General features: G+C 32.4%; 1 protein-coding gene across 6 annotated transcripts in view; it reads right to left on the reverse strand.

The window, feature by feature from the left end:
* Positions 1–15,998, reverse strand: part of LOC106616074 (monocarboxylate transporter 9) — a 30,035-nt gene extending 14,037 nt beyond the window's left edge. The window contains exons 1-2 of one of the 6 annotated variants that reach the window (XM_070109921.1): positions 15,806–15,998; positions 15,026–15,284 (exon numbers count right to left, since the gene is read on the reverse strand). The gene's annotated coding sequence lies outside the window, so the exon portion shown is untranslated. Of the gene's footprint in view, positions 1–4,078; positions 4,141–8,886; positions 9,434–15,025 lie in introns of those variants that run through there. The other 5 variants (XM_036366019.2, XM_070109922.1, XM_014232540.3 and 2 more) reach the window with 5 other exon arrangements.
* Between the last annotated feature and the right edge of the window lie 5,854 nt (positions 15,999–21,852).

A 21,852-nucleotide genomic window follows, 5' to 3' on the forward strand; every position in this document is an offset into this window, starting at 1 on the left:
ATTGTCCGTATGGCTTGATCGTCGCCGCTGGAATTCGAGTGATTCAAAGTTCGTGTTTGGCGCGAGTTCGAGCTAATTACAGCCACACACCGGTCCGGCGGCATTAGTGATTCCCGCTCAGCACTAAATTGAGAGCCGCGCTTTGCTTTGCGAGTGTGTGTGTGTGTAGAAAGTGACTATGTCAGTAACTGGTAGAACCGAATTTTTGCAAGTCATGACAGTCAAGCATTTATTTTATTTTTATTGTGTTTTTTTTTTTTAACCAAAACGAGGTATGTATGTATATACATACGAATGCATTTATATAAGCAGGTCTTATCAATTAAGTGTGCTAGAAACATATAACAGCCTATTGTAACTTAATTAATACAAATTATAGCAGAGCTAATGAAGTTATATAGTCATTTGCATGCATTGTGCACACTTAAATAAATATACACAAGTGCTTATACGCCTTTTCCCCGATAACAGTCAATTGAAACCGTCAGCAGAAAGTTTATTTTTATATTTTTCGCAATTATAACTACATATATTTAGAGCCAAATATTTGACTATCTAACTGCATTATACAAGTTACATTAAAAAAAAACAAATTTCTCTAATGTAGAAAAACTAGTTGAGGAAATTTTGTAGTTATACAAATATTTAGATATGTATATAGGGGGAATGTTGTGACCTTCAGCTTTTTTTTATGTAATTATATAAATGAAAAGAAGATAAATAGCTACAAACCACTATACAGTCGAATTTTTGGTCAGTCAGCTTCAGCATGCAAGTAAGTAGTAAACTGCGTACGATTTTTTGTTTTCGGTCAAAGATTTAAAATTTTGTACAATCCCGCCATTTGGCCGAAAGTTGATGTAAAGCTAGAAACATATGTACCTTACTAACAAGCCATATATAGATTAAGATACCGTTTTTTATTTGTTTGAGATAGCACGTGTTCTGAGAATCACCGTCGACCATCGAGGGCTTCTGGAGCCACTAGCCACTATTCTATTTAAAAATGTCAATATAAATATTGTAGTTTTTTAAAATAAATAATAAATTAAAAGGAAAAATACGATTTCTTTTCCTTAATATTGTCCCAACTCCTTAAACTCTCCTAACTTAATCCTTAAGCTCTCCTATACCTAAAAGCGTTGCTTTATAGGAAAACGTTCTTATCTATAGTATACACTTTAAACAAGCCTGAAATATATATATACAATATTTACACAACGAAGTTTCAAAATAACAATAGCTCAATACAATCTAATATCTCAGAAAGAGAACATCGCCCTTAAATCAAACCTGAAAATACGTGAGAAATATTGTTTGCCAAAAGGGGTTTTTTTACAGTTCTATATTAAGAATCTCGTTAACAGTATACTTGGTTATACTTCCTAAAGCAATATTTTTTCCTAATTAAAAATGGTATTGTTTCTACAACTTATAGTAATTTGAAAAATCGGATAAGACCTTAAAGAGAGTGAAGATTGTAGACTGAATTACAACTCTTTGCCAAGTTCGGTAACGTACTTGGATATTTTATTTTTACAACCATATGTTTTTTATCGGAACTAGTTTACTGTTATCTATTACCAAGCAGAAAACATATATGAAGGGAAATAAAATCAAGTAAGAAAAGGCTAAAATCGCGTGTAACCGAAGATTTTATACCATTGCAAGGTAAAGTCATATATGAGATTTTCGAATATATTTTAAATAATTATTGCATTCATTATTTACAATCACAGGCAAGAAGACACAAAGTTATAAGAAAGAGACTCTTTCCAAAATTCATAAAGATTTCTAAGAGACTAAGGAAAGTATTGACGCGATGAAATGGGTAACATTTTTGACACAAGGGCATGTAGCCATCACCAAAATATCTTCGCCGAATTTCAATACTAGAACTCACAGACTGACCGATATGTTCGGTAAAAATCAGCCATATGCACTGCTGTGCAGATAGTTTGTGTCTGGGTCCTTGAAAAGTTATAGCACGATTTCGACAATTTTTGGGCCTAAGACTAAATACCTCATGGGCACTACTTGTGCAAAGTTATATCCCGATATATTTATTGGTGTTTGATTTGTATACTATAAGTGAAAGAATTAGATGGAAATCACAATTGTGTTATATAGGAAGTAAATGGATGTTGTCCAATAGCGCCCATTTTCACAGTGTATGATAAAAATGGTTTGGTAACCTCACATACCAAATGTGATTGAAAATTGTCAGTCTTCTCACCATTATGGTCGTGAAATTGAATGCTTGTGGCTCATATATTCAGTGAGATATCGCACTTTTAGTTGTTTTCAATATAACCGTTATATGAGAAGTGAGCGTGGATCTGATCTGATTTTACCCATTTTAACAGTATATGAAGGTGCTAAAATAACTTATTTTCAGCAAGTTTGGTTAACTTAGCTTTAGCGGTTGCTAAGATATGTACATTAAACCATTTGGGGCCGGGGCTACACAAACTTTTTAAAAAATTTTAGCCCACAAGTGTCCCTTGCTCGCTCCGCTTGATTTTGATATGTGCGCTTAACTATATAATACTAGAAGACCCCGGCCACGCCTTGCTGTGGCTAAGGTATAATTAAATTATATTGAGTAAGCAGTTTAATTTAGTAAAATGTTATTATCAAAACTAATTTCAGCATATTTTTCTGTCTATATAGCTCAGTTACCGAGGCAGTTATGATTTAAATAATTATTTTGTGCGACTGGGAAAATACGGGCAATTAATTAATTTTGTCCGTGTACAATAGTGCTAAAATTGGCTGGAAGTTTAGGGCATTTCGTATTTGGTTGCAGTTAGTATATGAAATCTAACTTCTATTCTGAAATCTAACTCATATTATACATATTTTATTATTATTAAATACTTACATTAAAATGAAATCATCACTGGTGTTATTAATATTACATTTAATTGTGGCGAGTAATTTTCAAAAATTAGTAAATTAGTGCGATAGAATTTAATTAAGTAACCATATTTCTGAACAAACGATGCTCTTTCAATATAGTCTATGGCTGTGAATGATGATGACATTCGTTACGCGCGTTTTTTAAAATATGCAAAATTAAATTAATTTTTTCAATCTTTCTGAGACATTTTCTAAATATTTTTTTCCGTAAAAACCTTCTACAGAGTATTAGAAAACTACACAAAAAAACAGCCAAATCGGTTTAGCCGTTCTCAAGTTCTGGCGTGACAACGGAAAACGGGTTTCATTTTTATATATTTAGATATGTACAAGTAAGAATAATAAAAACAAGACTGCATCAATTAAAATGCAAACAAAAGAAGAAACACTGATAGTTCCCTTAAGGAGAATTCGCTCACCCAAAAGAGATAGCAAAAGAAATAGAAAAAAAGCAATAATAAAAGGCAGATAAGAACCAGTCCAGACGCCAAGGCTATGCTCATGTATGTGCTTGTTTGTGCGTGTGTGTGTGTTTGCAAAGCAGTTAATTGGCTTTGAAGATTGTAAATAAAGAACAGTCATAAGAAACAATAATAATAACACATAGAGTGCCTAGTATCAATTGAATATTATTAACAATTACGCAATGTATACTGACATTTCATTTAACTCTCACACTGAGCAGCACAAGAGCCGTGAACAACTGCAATTGCAATTAATTTACAATGACAATAAATAACTTCAAATGACTTATGAAGCGTTGCAACACATATGGCACAGCGACTAAGACAACAGGCCACAGAATGGTGGGAAATTATGCAACTCGCGGATGCACAACCGCTTGAGAAGAGCGCTTAATTTAATTAAAAGTCTTTAATACACATCTTCTTAATTAATAAAATATAAAAACATATAATTAAAATTTGATCAATATTTTTCGATAATATTTAACGATCAATAAATTGTTCGACAAATATTAAACGAGAAGGGAAACGCCCACATAACGTAATTGTCACGCTGTTCGTTCTTTTCGTCACACTCCCTGATTTTACGGTTCGAAGACAGTTAGAGAGAGAGTTACAGAATTTTTAGAAACGTTTAGTGAAATTAATCTTTATGATTATTAATTAATTGCTTAATTTTAATAAAATCTTACAGTTATCTATGATATGGTTCTTCACAATATCGAAGCTTCAAATAAATTTCTTGAAAAACTCAGTCGACTCCTGAATTTCACTAAAAAAAATAATTTGAAAGAGATTAACCGCACTTATTTAATTCTATATATTAATAAATGAGAAAATTGCTGTATTTAGCTGATGAGACTAGAATTTATGGGTTTTAAATATTCAAGAAGAAAAAACGTTAGCTTCAGTTGCACCGAAACTACCCTTCACAAATACAAAATGCTCTATACAAGAACTTGTTTTTGATCGGTGAGTTTGTATGGGAGTTATATGCTATAATGACTCGATCTAAAAAATTTCTTCGGAGATTATACCGTCGTCTTGAACAACAATTTATGCCAAATTGTTTGAAGAAATCTTCTCCAATGAAAAAGTTTTCCATACAAGCACTTGATTTCGATCGTTCAATTGTATGTCAGGTATTATGATTTGATATAAACAATTCCTTCGAGGATTGCACCATTTCCTTAAACAGTAATTTATGCATAATATCTTGAAGATATCTTATTGTACAAAAAAGTTGCCCATATAAGAACTTGATTCGGGCCGGCCAGTTCAGCTATATCCTATATATAGTCTGATGTCAACGTGTGCAAAATTTCAGATCGATATCTTAAAAACTAAAGAACTAGTTCACGCATATACAGACCGGTTGACAGATAATTTATATATGCAATAGTATTTACTATATGGGGCATCCAACATTTCCTTCTAGGCCTTCAAAGGTAGGAAAAAGGGGCAGAATATTGGTTAGAGTTCCCGAGTTTATGGATGGATACTAGTTAAAATAAGAAAATTAATACTAGTTTATAACCAAAAATTTCTGATTGAAATTGAAGTAGTCAGCAAAGCATCAAACTTATAACAAATTTTTCGAAAGTTGGTTCAACAGAGTGTGTATAGTTATGCCGGGGTATCAGTATTTTTTCAGTAAAAACACAAAGAAATTAAACGAAAACCAAATTCAAATTATTTTAGAACTATAAGGTAAATTAAAATGCTATGTAAAGGTAAACTGGTATAAAACTACTATATTTTCAATCGAAAGCTAACATTCATTTCTCGTAAAACATGATAACCTAAATAATAAAAGTGATTGTATAAAAATCAAGCTAGTTGACTGAAAAGTTGGACTGGTGGTGGCTACTAGTTGTAAAGTACCATAGTTAATAACTAGAGGATTTTACTGCGCCAGGTTGTATTATTTACACATCTCAAATATTTAAAAGTCTGTATATGCATTTCCTATCAGTATATGTACATATATGTATGCAATATGTATTTTTAGTTTGGTAGTATAAACGTAGAAACTTTCATATTTTATTAAAAAATAGAACTTATTAATTATTTATTAAAAATTTCAAAGAAAAAAATAACAAAGTTAAAAGTGATAAATTGCGTTCTCGCTCAAATACCAACCACAAACTTGATGATTATAATAAAATTAATGTATGATAATATTTTATAAGACAAAAGTGTATGCAAATAATATTATAATATAAAAGTAGTGAATTTTTTCATGATTTCATTCAAGCATGTTTATATTGCCCCTACTTAGTAGATACTCGTTTTGAAGATTTGCTACCTTTTTGGTTGTTTAGAACCAATTTCTGATTCTATTTGTATTTACTCTTTTTGTGTACGCGTTTGAAGATAAACCGGTGTAACTCAAAAAAATATTGAAAATATTAATTTATAATTTTAGTATGGTATTTTTAAAAAAATAGCCTATCTAAATATGAAAAAAATCGTGGAACGGCTTTAAGAGGTGAATTTCGTCTAGAGCTCTAAAAACATGCTTAACTTTGACAATTAATTCTCACAGTAAAGAAGAAGTAATAAAAAAAAAATTTTCTAACCTTATTAAAATTTCTTTGAGTGTAGGAAACAAAATTATATTGAGATTTTCATATAAAATGAGGAATACTTTGCTAACCTACGGAATCACAGTCAGTCTTGTAAAAACAATTTAAATTTTTATAGAAAAAGAGAGCAATAAATTGCTTACAAGTGAAAAACAAAAATAAATGTCTAGTATGTCCATACGAATATATATATATTTATGGTATATGTGTTTATATAAAATATATACATATTTGATAGCTCAATTACGATTACAACGTACTTGTAGTTGACAGCAAATCCCTTTTAATTCACAACTCAATAGACATTGAAGAATCATTTCGTTGCTATGTGGACAGATAATATAATTAACTGATTAAGTTATCTTTGATATTTTTATATGGACAATATTTCGTATTTATTTTTTTATGATACATTTATACAACGCCATCAGTACAAAATATAACCTTTACTAGGTACATCAGCTCGAGCCTAACTGTAGGCTGAACATACTAAAGTGCTCATATATGTTCATAAATTACAACAAAACACCAGTTAACTACACAAATGCAATGTTTTTGGGATTGCGCATAAATCACCGCAGGATATAAGCGCACAGAGAGTGTGCAAACGAAAATCCGCTTTTGTAAGGTGATACTTTTTCATACTTTTCCATATCAAGAGAAAGGAAAAGACTTCAAGTCTGAATGGTATTTAATGCATTTGTCGCTTATATACAGTTGTTAATGGGCATTTGTAGGAGAAAACATTGCGTTGGCGTCAAAACTCTGAAAAAACACTAAAACCTAACGGAAAGCCACTTAATGCCAACCCTGATTGACATCTGAAGTGCCATTTCCATTTTCGCTTGAAAGAAATTTGGAAGAAATTTATTTTTCCAGCGCCAACTCTCATTGACTTAAACACACATAAACATACATACATACATAGGCTCATGCAAACATATGCTACACATTTAAAGGATGCAAAACAGCAGTGAGACCTTGCAGGCAACCGCTGCTTGTTTCCAACCAAGTTGTTTTCACAGCTTATTGTTGGCTTTGTTGTTGTTATTTTTGTTCTCTGAAGCAAAACACTTGTGATAAATTTTCACAAATAAATGAAATCTCAAAAATGTTGACCGCAATAATATATATACGAGTACATACATACATATGTATGTATATATGTATGTTAATGAATAGTATGATTATAAGTGCATGCATCTACTCATATTTATCTCACTACTTAGTCATACATGAGTATTTACACTCTTTTTAATCGAAAACGTGAGTACTTATACTTTATATTGTATATGCAATGGTGCTCATAAAAGCAACTGCGCTTCAGAGGAAACTTTGTTGGTATAAATAAATTTTTAGTAGAGTTATTAAGCGAGTGGATAAATAACTTAAATACTAGTTGATAAATTTGTGTTATTGTTTTCTAATCTTAGTATCGATGAACTCATTGCCTTCATTTAGGCACATTGACCTAATAAAATACGTGTATTTAGCCTACTTAGCAAAGTAACAAACCCAAAATGATATTATAAACGAATAAAGCTTTACTAACAGGTAGGATTTCAGTAGTTCTCAGAGTTTCTTGTTAATATAACCCAGTTAGTTTTGTCTCATTGTAGATTGTCTCATGTTGACATATTTTATTTTCGCATATTTAAATAGCGGGTCATTGAGAAGTATGTGGAGCTTTAAATCTTCAGTTATTTGGAGACTCATATCTTGAATATACTACAATTTTAATTTTTTTTTGTTGTTTATCAACTTCAACATTTATTGAAAAATTTGTAATGATACTTAAGAATAAAAGGATACTTAAAAAAATACTTTTTTACTATCTTCTTAGCCAAGCTTTCATGAAAGATAAGTATTTTTTTCAAGTTCACGTTACAAGCAAAAGTGACCGATACTAAACGTAAAATCAAATTAAATTTTTTTATGACTATGTTATATGGTCGCCCGTACTTTTAGTAGGTTAAATGAATACCTTTATATGGAATGTTGGACATTTTTTCTGTTTTCACATAGTGATCAAAAGTGATGAAGTTCTCTACTGGTCTGGCTGGAATAGTTTAAGACATACATGTAATAGTAGGGTTAGCTACAAGCAGGGTTGCGAATTTTTTAATTCAAAATTTTTGGATGGAAAATTTTTATGTAAATTCAACCACTTTTTTTAATTGTTAAATAAAAACTTGGGATTAACATTTTCCTTTTATTTTTAAACCGATATTAAGGATTAAAAATTTATTTTTAATTTTCCAATATGGTATTTGGGATTACAAATTAGAAAATATTTTTAGTAAAGATTTTCAAGATTACAAAATAAGTAAAAATTTAATTCAAATTTGTATCTATTATTTTTTAATACATTATTTGCAACCCTCGCTACAAGCAAAAAAGAATCCATTTGCACAAAATTATTTTTTATATGGGACTTATGGACTTATTCTATAAGTCTTAGACCATTGCCTATCCTTTCAAAAAGAGTATAATAATGTGCATATTTTATTCATTATATTGTTATCAGTAAAAGAAATGTTGTTAGAAGCCTTAAAGTCAGGCGGACTAAGCTGTTTTTTCTACGTTGAAAGGCAATCTAGATCGTAAGATTATTTGATGTCACCCTTGCTCTTGGAAGCACTCATACGTGTGAATATTACCGCCTCTCTGCTTATCATTTTCAAGGGAAGATTGACTGTATGCCTTCTCAGATGCAACAAATTGCATCCGCAGACAACAACATAGATCATAAAAGTTAAATACTAATTTCCTCTTTGTATACTTAAATATCTATTTATGGTATGTATATAGTTTTTTTTTGCCGATCACGTTTACTTCCTTTTTTTCTTTTGGATATTTATTGATTCACCACAACCACATCATGTCAATATTAATTAATATCTTGGGCTTACCGCACATGTCAAGTGATGGCGAAATGTTGGCAGGAGGAAAATGAGAGGATGCACACTAGAGTGTGAAAGTTTGTGTGTATGTGTGCGAAGCAAACACATATTGACAATATTAAATGCCCTTCCGTCCATTTGCAGAGATCAACAACAACAACGTGATCGCGCAGTCTTAACCGCAAGCTTAAACCGCATTAACTGCAAACTCGTAGGAGCAGATTCTTCGCATTTCGCAGCAGATTGCTTGCTATAAACACTCGTAGGTGCTTGTAATTCGAGTGTTTACTAAAAACAACAAAACTCGTCTCAAGTGCATCTCTATTTCTCTGAGCTTTACTGTTGATTCCATTTTATTGACTTTCATTTTCGAGAAGCGAGCGTTTGTTGGCATCCATGTTGTTGTTATTGTTAGTATTGTTTACAGCCCTTTTTTTTTGATATGAAAAATATGGTAAATTTTCACGCGCGCAAACGTTTTACTTTTTCAAATATTTGCATTTATCGGCGATATCCAAGGCAGTCACCTTTCCGCCCGCATTTGGATAGCCGTGTACCTGCACCAACACACAAGCATACAGCGTTAAAATACTTGCAGCACCGTTTGCCGGCGTTCAGTCAATTAGTTGATCGATCATTCTGTCAAACGGACGCTTATATTCGCTCGCCAACTGTCTCTCAAAATGTTATTTGTGCACTCTTTATTTTTTTGTTTTTGCAGGCCGTCATCAAGTCTAGCCAAGTCTGTTTTAGATAAGCAAATGCATACATAAATTTACACGCCCATTGTATGTAATTACTTTAAAGGAAATTTTTGTAAAAATAGGACGTCGCCTGCATTGTGCATGCCAAATGTAATAGAAATTATGAAAAAAAACCCACATAATGGACTCCAGACTTAGGTGTTGTGCAAAAATTTTCCAAGTCAGACATATATATGTATATACATATGTATGTATATAAGTTTACATGCATTTGTCTTTTTAGCCAAGTTGGGAGGCGATGTGCCGTTAACGAGTTTAAGACTTCGTACCTCAAGTTAATATCTTTTGTGTATGAAATGTGGAACAAAGTATCGATCGATACTTTTACGAACATATATTTGTATTTCGGATTTAAAAATAGAAAGTTAAAATAAGACATTTATAAAAATTTTGAAACAATTTGATAGATTTTGAAACTTATGACCCTATGCAGCCAGCTAAGAAGAAGAGTGTACGAATTTGCTCAAAATGTCACTCTACAACGATCTTGGGCTTTAATAATAGCAAATTTCATTGATATTTCCCATTTTTAGCTTAATTTGAAAGTTTTTAAGTATTAAGGGGTTAAATAAAGTGGCCAATAAGGTTATAAACAAATCATTAAATCTGTTCAAATTTAAGTATAACTTTGGGCGGCGTTGCTACGGTAAATTAGTTTTAATACTGAAACTAGAACTTAGAAATTTGAATGTCTAGAATAATAATCACACTAAAAATTTTTCAACTAAATTTAAAATGATTCAATTTTATTAATGTTTTTATATAAAATGCATATGTGTTATAATGGTGTGGTACTAAACACAAGGCAAAGCTTAATAAGACAGAAATTGATTTCTTCACCCAAAACTTTCATATATTAGTATGGAAGCATTTTAATAGAGGCATAAAGAATAATTTACTATTTTAATAAAAACTTTTTGTTTTTTTTAAACTCACTTTTAAAAATGGCATAACCCTCTTCATTACTTTAAACTATAAGACTTTAAGATACTAATCCTTTATATATAATATATCCCAAAATAACAATAAAATATTCTTGAGGAAGCTTAGTAGTTATATGCACAGTTTGAGCCGCAAGAGGAAGGAGCTGTAATTTTCATAAAATTTTCACTAAGAAAACGTTGGTCTCCAGAAAAACAAACAGTGGCAACAAAATCATAAAATTTAATGGTCACATATATTTTTGCAACGATACACCACATATGGTAAAAATTGCTAGTTTTTTTTTGATTTCCGTAGCAATTCCTGAAGTTTTTACACTACAGTCATTTTGTTTAAACATAGTAGACACGAATTGACATTTTACTTGGCTAAATTTGAAGTATAATCTATTGGTGGATAAAATAAGGAACACTGTTGGTAAAAGCGAGTGTTTTCTCATTTTCAATAAAAACCATCAAATATTCAATTTGGATAAATAACATTTGAATCCAGTCTATTGCTATATATCTCAACATTATTTTGATTTGAATGGTATCTTACAATCTTTAAATTCCTCAAATCATCAATGGTTTTCATAAATAATTTAACCAAAAATTAGGAAAATATTTTTTTAAGTAAAAAATAAATCACTGAAATGTTGGAAGAACTTTATAAAATCAAAAAAAAATCGAGGATCCATAAACCCAGCGCCAAGTAGCAGCCACAAACTCGGATTTCTAAGTGAAAACACACGACAAAACAAATGAAATTTGGTCTGCTAAAGGAAAAACGCTACTCTTTTATTTAGAAAAAATGTGTTTTTGCAAACAAAAATTGGAAAAAAATTTGAATAAAATCACATTTGTCCATCGTTTTTGTATAATTGTCATTGATATGCATATCCTTTTAATTACACTAACTGAAAGCAGATATTTAACTATCTCTCCACGGGTCTCTTGTTTTTAACGCTTTATAGCCTCATAAAAAGTGGCTATAAAAATTTCTTTAGTCAAGTTTTGATCACTATTACTAGTAAATCGTGTTAGCGACTTTTCGCCAAACTGTGGGTGATTTCCAAACAGTGAAATTATAAAAATCGAAATGTGAAGGTTGAAGACTTCGTGGCCCATCATGATCCAACAGTAATTAAGTGTGTACAGCAAAAATAAAAATAAACTATTTTTCTTTGTTAGTTTTCTGTGTAAACCCATAGTTTCGATAAGTGAAAACAAGTGTGAACATATCTATTTATTTTTAATTGCTGCTATTATTTTTATTTTATTTTAAACATTTTTTATTACAGGTATGAATATATGTAAATACATACAACTTAAAAAACACAATAAGGAAAAGCTAAGTTCCGGTGGAACCAAACATTAAAAACCCTCTAAAAGAGGAATGTGACATAAAGGGGCGTCTGCCAACAAACATTTTAAATTAGGTACAGGGCATCAGAGACCCTTATAAGAAAAAATTGTGGATCGATTATATTCTCTTTTGATACAAGATGAACAAGACACGTCCTTATCTTTACTAAGTTATCTTCCTTTTTAAAACTTTAAAGACAACCGGAAGACTATTTTCTTGTATTACGGGATCTAGCAAAGATGTGTGTGTCAAACCCTTTTTGGTAACAAATTACACTCTTAAAGTTTAAAATTATAAATTAATTCTAATATCAATATACCCTCATAGGGCCATGAAGGGTTATAGTAAAATGTGTATCCGGAAATCCGTTATATTTCGTATATGAAGTCTAGAGAAAGGTATGACCAATTTTCATTCGGTTTAGTTTAAGGAATAATATAATATTATGCTCATATTTCTTATAAGGCCAAAATGTACGGTGTAATGCCAATCGAAGGGACTCAAATACAAATAATTTATTTTAGACATATTGTCGAAGGTATGGACGGACTTTGGGAAGATAGTCGCCTTATACCTATATGCTAAATTTTATTTAAATATCTTTACAGAAGCTCGTTTTATCTTTTGTTGGGTTAAATAAGTTAAAGGTATTCCAAAAGGTGTTAAATGAAAAGAAGGCGTGGATGTTGTTCAATTTCGTTAATTTTTGAATGGCGGTTATCACTTGATTTTACCCAATTTTATACAGCTAGATGCAGTGTTCTCATTTAGTTCGGTTTAGAGATTCATTTTGAATGAGTTACAAGCAACTATTATTTTACCCAAATTATTTCACTCACGAGAGTACGCGTTACTTACGAGAGTATACAAATACTATTAGTAGGCATAACAAATTGTTTGAAATGCCACATTAATTTCCCACTAAAAGTCACATTCGTTTTACTTGCGTGTCGCGTTGCACAACGACGACGCCGTGTATACTAAATTATAACTATAATCTCTTAATTGCAGTTTAATGCAATTTTGTGGAAAATTTATGTAATATTTGGCATTGAAGAGACTTTTATCATATCTTTCGCTATTGGTCATAAATAATTATAAGTTTTATTTTTAATCCATTTATTTATGCTAACTTTTATTAGCGATTGAACAGGACTTCAAAGTTTTAGTTGTGCCATAAAAATGGCCATAAGTAAAAGAGTTAATTGCGGTTCGGTTTATTTGAAATTAAAACGTCATTTCCCTCGATCTTCATGAATTTAATAGCACTTCATTTAAGTGAAAATTGCCATTAATTACTTGTGTAAATACTGTCATATTTGTTTCAAATAAGTAATATTTACTTAAATATCAATATGCTTCAGAGCTTGCCTCGCAATCTTGTTAACAGTTATTTTTAAAAATGAAGGTTCCCTTGGTCTATAATTGATTTAATTTTTCTGGGTTACGCATTATCACTTTAGACTACAGTTTATAATAGATAAGTGAAATCCTTAAGTGTTTGGTTAACTTTCTGTTGAGTGTAGTAAAATAATTATTATTTATTTTATTTGTATTGACTTTACAAATTAATAAAAAATATCTCTTGACAAGTGGGTTTTTAAGATAATTTTTTGACCTTATTTCTTTGTTAAAATATATACTAATATTGAATGTACATATGCATTATATAAAATATTTAAAAAAGACATCAAGTTGTATATACAAGTATATACATATATAATATTTTAAGTAAAAAATTTAATTTGTGAAAATTATCTCTAATTTTTTTATGTAAGAATTTTTTGTTTTGTGAGACATACCTCGTGTGAAATTTTAATTTTATTTATTGCATTTTTCGATAGAATATATCTCTAGAAATTATATATTAAAATTGAAAATTTTGAAAAAAATGTTGATTAAAATTTTGAGTTACAGCCTTCTACAGTGTGTCATATGAAATCTTTCTTTTATACCTTACATGGTTTAAATTTTTTCTTTAATCAACAGAATTCGATATATAAATCTTCATAATTTTAAAGCAATTATTTTACGTTTTACGGACCGGCGTTCCCCATAACATTTACAGTTACTCATTACCTAACCCACGGCTTTGAAAATTATGCTTATACCCTGAACAAGGTATGTTAAGTTTGCCACGAAGTTTATAACACCCAGAAGGAAATGCCGAAGACCCAATAAAATATATGTACATATAATTGATCAGTATGACGAGCTAAGTTGATTTAGCCATGCCCGTCTGTTTGTACGTCTGTCTGTATATATGCGAACTAGTCCCCCAGGTTTTGAAATATCGATTTTTGCATATATCTTCTCCTACCCAAGAAGCTGTTCATTTGTCGGAACCACTGATATGGGAGCACAATAGCATATAGCTGACATACGAACTGAACGATCAAAATCTTGCATGGAAAACTTTTTTATTTGACGAGATATCTTCACGAAATTCGGCATGGATTATTTTCCAAAGCAACGCTATAGAGCTGCCAAACTAACCGAACAAAAATAAGTTTTTGTATGGAAACTTCTTTATATATGAAAGGTCTTCTAGTTTCGGTGCAGCCAAAGTTAAGGTTTTTTCTTCTTAAAAAAACATTATAAACTTATATATGTGGATAAGAATATTTAGATATACACAGGGTTGCTAATCCCAAAATTTGAATTAAAAATTGTAAATAAGACAAAAAGTGTTAAACTATGTTTAAATTTTATTAAAAATAAGTTTTCCATTTCAAGAGATAACCAAAAGGGTAGAACACAAAGTGCGCCAGCATGAAATAAATTAAAATTCAAAAACGCATTTTCAAAATTTCTTAATTATTAATTTGGGATTAACATTTGCTTTTATTTTTCAAACCAGTATTAAGAACTGGCAATTTTTCGTTTTTTAATCCGATAAGTAGAAATTAAATTTTTTTATTATTATGTAGAATTACAAATAAAAAATAATAATAGTTTAAATTTCAGTTCACTTATTTTTTTATTGCATTATTTGCAACCCTGAATATTCATAGATGCAAAACCTTCTTTATTTTTAAATATTTAAATATAGATTTGTAAATATTTTTAATAACATTTCCGCACAATTTGTATACCTTTGATAAGAAATTATTTTAGGATTTGCCTTCCTATTTTTAATTCGAAATTTTGTTAACAGTTATAAAAACTGCATAGTGAACAACACAAATGACTGTTATTATTTCAAGGAATTTTTCAAAAACAACTTTTTGTGATTTTGTGGTCATTCATATAAGATACTTCAAGCTCGCCTTTAATATTTGAATTATTCATGTATGCTTATTGTATGTACACATTTATATATTTTTTCCGTAGCTTCCAACAAGCACCGCACTTCTATAGAGATATATGTATGTAGTTGTATTAAATTATTTACTTATTATGTATTTGCAAATACTGTTTATAAGTCACGAATCACAGTCAAATAAATTAACAACACGCGCAAATTCCTTTTGCCAAACACGATCAACACACCACCGCGATCGAACTGCAACTGAATTCTCAAATAAAAATTTTAATTAAATCGCAAATATAATATACGAAATTAGTTAATTGGTAAACGATATGGCGAGAGAAATATTATATTTGAGTAGTATAAAAGTTTCATTGTGTTTGTGGGCGCATAAATTTTTACACAACTACATATACATATCATATGAATGCATTCAGTTGTATGCACATATGTACAAGTATGTATATTTATATAAACACGCTTTGAAGTTTAAACGCACTTTGACCGCCGTGACACACGCGCGCAAGCTCACTAATTGTTTGCAATAGTTTGGTATAAAGTTACTGGGCTCAAAATTCACTGATCAATGATAATCACTCTATATAGTTGACTTTTCATTACTAACTTTGGTCTGTTACGTATTAACACTTCACCACTCGCTTCACTACACTTGTTCAACGCCTGTAGCAGCAGTCTCAGCGCTAGTTGTACCACTTTTATTATCAACCCCTTTACTTTTATCACTCTTCCTATGGATATTGCTGGCTGAGCAAAGTTGTTCACTAGACCGCGTACGTTTCCCGACTTTGCGATTACCGCAGTTTGCTGTCGTATTTATTTAAAATACAAGTCATATCATTGGTAGTACTCTGTGTCATTCAGAATTTCAGCCGAACGCAGGCAGTGAGGCGATACCACTTACAGCAGCAAACAAATACTCAAATTTGTGGGAATGTGTGGTATGGAAGCAGATAGGAGACAAATGTGTGTACAAATTTACTCAACTCCTATCTCAATCCGATCTATTAGCGCACAGCCAACAAGTGATTTTGACTCCAATTTCTCATAGTATATTAGGCGCTCAATTGCTGAACGCACTCTCCTCAATACACCAGCTCCCACTCACGCTTTTTCGCTTGGCGGCGCTCGCGCTCTATCTCTCTCTTGCCAAAATGTTGCAAGTGAAGTAAGACTTTTCATATCAAATAATTAAGCGCTCACGTGCGAGTGCGCACACATACGCACATATTATATTGACCAAGTTATATAGCAAGCAGTTCAGACATCTGGACGATTACTATTTGGCAAATGGTTGTACGATCAATTGATCACCAAATATCAAAGATATTTTAGCGCCAGCGGCCGAGAGTTGGCCGGCCGGTCAACCAGCAAATCATTGCTCCGGAAAAGTTGTTTGAAACGAGTTTGGAATGCGCTGTACTACCACATGCACAGGCGTGTCGGTACGTAGGCGCCGTGGCAAATTGATAACAAGCTACCTTTGCAAGCCGCTTAAGATTGCGTGGATTTTGTATTTTGGGTTTTTCTGACGATCGATCGACGAACGCGTTGACTCATCGCACAGCTGATGCTGTCTGTATGTTATGTGTGCGTGTATGATTGTATGCGTTTGAGTGGAAGTAGGCTTAGAGCGTATGCCAGGCAGTTGGAGCGCAACAATGTCACGCCCACGTCTATGGCATATCCTTTCGTGTGGTGTCTTGATTATTAGATTTCCATTTGGGAAAATTACGGTGCGGTCAATGCAAAGTTAGCGGATTGTTTGATGTTTATGGGCTAGTTTTCCTATTAAAAGATTTATGGTTGTCATGCATACTCGGTAGTAATTCACTATAATTGTTGATTTTACAACAAAAACAATAAAAAATATTATAAGATAAATTGAAGTACCCTGGTAGTAAGGTTATGGGCTCGGAGATTTCAAACAAACGCAGATTCAAGATGATCAATTTGGTGCCAATGGCTTAGGAGATTAGATCTATTGTACTTCCTAGTCAGAAAAACTCATTCTTATATCCAAACCCAAAAAAATTTGTTAGTACAATAAATGTATACCTGTAAAGATCGAAATACTAGTCAAAATTTAGTTTTTTTTGACAAAGTGGAGGCTTTCCCAAAAAAAATCGTGTTTTGTGCAAAAATTTACACTTCAGTGTCACCTAAAATACGAAAATTTGTATTAAAAATTGTATTCCTTCGGTTATTACCTGAAAGAAAGTCGTGTGAAAATTTTAAGTCGATCGGTGCAGCCGTTTCAGAGAAATTTTCCTCACTGATTTTGACAGCTCGTGGCGGCCATGTTTGTTTACGGATTTGTGTCAAATTCTGTCAGTGTGTACAGTAAAGTTTTCCATTTCATCATGACACGTTTCACTTTGGTACAACGTTTGGAAATTGTCTCAGGTTATTACGCAAGTTTACGTTCTCCGAAAAATTCACACATTCACGTTTATCATAAAATCATCTCCTCAGATAAGGCCCATTTCTGCTTCGTCAACTATTGGGGTGAGTCAAGTTCTCGTGTGGTTGAGTAAACTCAATTACATCCCCAAAAATTTACCGTTTGATGCGGATCGATCATCGGGACTTATTTCTTTTAAAATAAGGTAGGAAATAACGTTACCATCAATAGCGATACTGATGAAATCGACGCGGACGATCTCCATTTCCAACTAGATTGTCTCCGCCTCATGTTTCACGTCTAAATATGGACCTGCGTGTGTGTATTGTATATTGAATCAAAAGTTTACTCCAATTAACTAGCAGCGCCCGAGGAGCTCAAACACAACATACAGCGCACTATTTCCGAAATTCCAGACGAAATGCTGTCAATCGTCGTCGTTATTTTTTTTTTTTTTTTGAGAGTATGTCTGTAGATTTGAAGGGAACATACTCGCTAAGTAAAGAACACTTCTTGAAAGACCTGTCAGGTTAGGTAAGGTACCACTGGCCGGTTATAACGCCATACATAGACCTACTGATCCTTAGTAATGTCCGACGGAGGTTCAGTTTAATTTCAGCTGAAGTATTCGTCATACCGAAAGGCCTATCAAGTCGCTATCGAAACTTCGAGTTCCTACTTACCTGAATTTTTAATTAATTTTTATTATTTTAAGAACCACCACGAATTTGACAATCATCGTGAGTTTAAAAGAAATATAAAGCAAAAGATTAAATATTGTCAAAGTATGCATACGTATAAACAACATACCACATATCAATCTATCAAATATAACATACTTGTTTATGTATATAATGTTTATGTCAACACTGTTAAATTACGCGTTTATTATTTGATAAGCTATGACGAATCGCACGAAAATTCAGTTAGGTAAAGCGCAGAAAATCAAAAATAACAAGTAAGGAAGAGCTTCAGGTGTAGGCAAAACTTTATTTTAAAAATGTTCTCTGAGTTTCATTAAGGTGCCTCACATACCATCACCAATATATAAGGAGTAACGTCAACAAAATGTTTGAAAATCCTGATATTAGTTTTATAACTAGAGCAAGTTTTCACCCTATTTTATCTATTTATGCATAAAGATACACTGCTAGTAGATAAACACGTTCTCTCAATATTATTAAGATAACTCACATATTTGCTGATATATACGGTGTACGGTCTGCCGAAAATTTCTTTTTATCAGGTATATGGGGGCTAAGAGAATTATTCATCCGATATTTTTGACATACAGGCATACTATTATCAGAAATGGATTCTCTCCGAATTTTAAGAATATATAATATCCCACAGCTTAACCGGTATTTTCGGTGAAAAATTTCGCAATAGAAACTGGGGTCTACATATTCAGAGTCTGGTGCCTTGAATAGTTTTGGTCCGACTTGAACAATTTTAGATCTTGAGGTGGGACACGGATACATTGATTAATTCTTGATTTGTTTACTTGAAAGTGAAAAAATCAGATGCAATTTTAAATTGTATTAAAGGAAAGTAAGCGGTTTTTGTTTGATTTCACCCATTTTCGCACTGTTATGTAGGAATGTCAGGAAGATACGGATTTTCGCCTAAATGTGGGCGGTACCCATCGTCCAAATTTGACACCGGCTCCTATAAAGCCCTTTTCATACCATCTCGTTTGTAAATTTTTTTGTTTCTCGCGCAGTTAGTTATAGATTTATCGCACCTTTAGTATATTTTATGAAAACCGTTATATGGGCAGTGGGCGAATCTGAATTCCATTTTTAAAGCGTGGATAGGGTTGCCAAAAAGATTTGCACTGAGCGAATTTGGTATTATAGCTTGAATTGTTTAGGAGATATGTACATGAAACTTGATAGAGAGAGGTAACCCCCACTTTTTAAAAAATTTCTCAACCAGTCACTCGTCGTCTCGCCATTTTGATCATTTATATATATGTATATATGACTCTATATGTATCTCAATTAGTTTAGGGTGATACAACAACCGTTAGGTGATCAAAACTATTATACTCTGTAGCAACAACTCGGCGAGAAATTACTATAGCTGTAGATATGCGCACTCATTTCATAGATACTTTTATACAATATATTGAAATCGCATAGTTAATAAAGCGTTGCAGAGTACAAATTTACATCAAATTAGCGAACAAGGCGTCTTTAAATAGTCAATATTGTCACCTATATATAGCGCGTATTAAGGGAAGCTATTCTGCACTTGGCATGTGACGTTCGAATGAGGTTCTCCTATGGGGTACAAAATATCAAAATTATTACCTCAACTTAACGGCTTCGCTTAAGTTTGATTAAGATATGGAATGTTTTCAAATTTTTCTATAAAAAAAATTGCGCATATAAATTACAGTACGAAGCACTTGCCCAGTAACAAAGAACCATTTGGTAAACTAAATTGTATCAATATGAGTGCGCTCGGGTATAACAAATGTAATTGTGCTGAACAAATGATGAAATATAGTTGATTCGTAAATGTAGATAGAAGCGAGTGCGACTCTCCCAGATGTGTGGTAGCAAAGCGTTAATGTAGGAAACGTAATACATAAAACTACCTACATACATACATATGTACCCGACACTAAAATGTTTACTTCATAACCCTGAGCAAGGTATATTAAGTTTGCCACGAAGTTTTTAACACCCAGAAGGAAGCGTGGGAGACTCTATAAAATAAGAACTAGTCCCTCAGTTTTTGAGATATCGATATGAAATTTTGCACACGTTCTTTTAAGAAACTGTGCATTTCTCGGAACCATCGATATCGGAGCACTATAGCATATACAAAATGATCGATAAAAATTAAGTTCTTTTAAGAAAACTTGAATCTGTGTAGGGTATTATAGCTTCGGCGATATAGCAGCCATTTTTTTCTTGTTTTTACTTTTTTTACTGTAACTAATTAATTTTGCATTCTCTGATGCATAAAACGCACGTTTTACGGTTGACTGGTTAGAACCTATTCACATTGTGCGCAAAGTTCAATAAAATGGCAACCCACTTGTTTGGCAAAACATAGTTAGTAACATACAATTTAACAAGGTGACTACAGATATTAGTGGCATGTCACCGATTAATTTTTATACTCTCGCCACCTGTTGCTACAGAGTATAATAGTTTTGTTCACCTAACGGTTGTTTGTATCACCTAAAACTAATCGAGTGTGATATAGGATTATGTATATATAAATGATCAGGATGAAGAGACGAGTTGAAATCCGGGTGACTGTCTGTCCGTCCGTCCGTCTGTCCGTCCGTCCGTGCAAGCTCTAACTTGAGTAAAAATTGAGATATCTTTATGAAACTTAATAGACATGTTTCTTGGTACCGTGAGACGGTTGGTATTGCAGATGGGCGTAATCGGACCACTGCCACGCCCACAAAACGCCATTAATCAAAAACAAATAACTTGCCATAACTAAGCTCCGCAATAAGATACAAGACTGTTATTTGGTACACAGGATCACATTAGGGAGGGGCATCTGCAGTTAAAATTTTTTTTTAAAAAGTGGGCGTGGTCCCGCCTCTAATAGGTTTAATGTGCATATCTCCTAAGCCGCTTATGCTATAATAACAAAATTCACTAGAAGCAAATGTTTTTAGCACTTCTATTGACGGTGTGAAAATAGTTGAAATCGGGTGGCAACTCCGCCCACTCCCCATATAACGGTACTGTTAAAAACTACTAAAAGCGCGATAAATCAAGCACTAAACACGCCAGAGACATTAAATTTTATCTCTGAGATGGTATAAATTGGCTTTATAGAAACCGCGTTCAAAATTAGTCAGTGGGCGTGGCACAGCCCACTTTTAGGTGAAAACCCATATTTTGAGATCTGCTCAACCGATTTCAACCAAATTCGGTGCATAACGTTCTTTTCATGTTTCTATGTCATAGTGCGAAAATGGGCGAAATCGGACTACAACCACGCTTACTTCCCATGTAACACCATTTTCAATTCCATCTGATTCTTTCACTTTCCACTATGCAAATCAGGTAACAATGATTATATCGGGGTAAAACTTTGCGTGAATAATGCAATTAAAGTATGCCACCTTGCGGCCAAAAATTGTCTAAATCGAACCAAAACTGTTTAAGCCCCTAAGTACTAAATATGTGGACCCCAGTGCCTATAGTTGACCTTCTACCGAAAATATCAGTCAATCCACAAAGAAATCTCAAACGAGTATACCATTTGAC

The sequence above is a fragment of the Bactrocera oleae genome, chromosome 5 (assembly GCF_042242935.1).
Source record: "Bactrocera oleae isolate idBacOlea1 chromosome 5, idBacOlea1, whole genome shotgun sequence".
Classification (NCBI taxonomy): domain Eukaryota; kingdom Metazoa; phylum Arthropoda; class Insecta; order Diptera; family Tephritidae; genus Bactrocera; species Bactrocera oleae.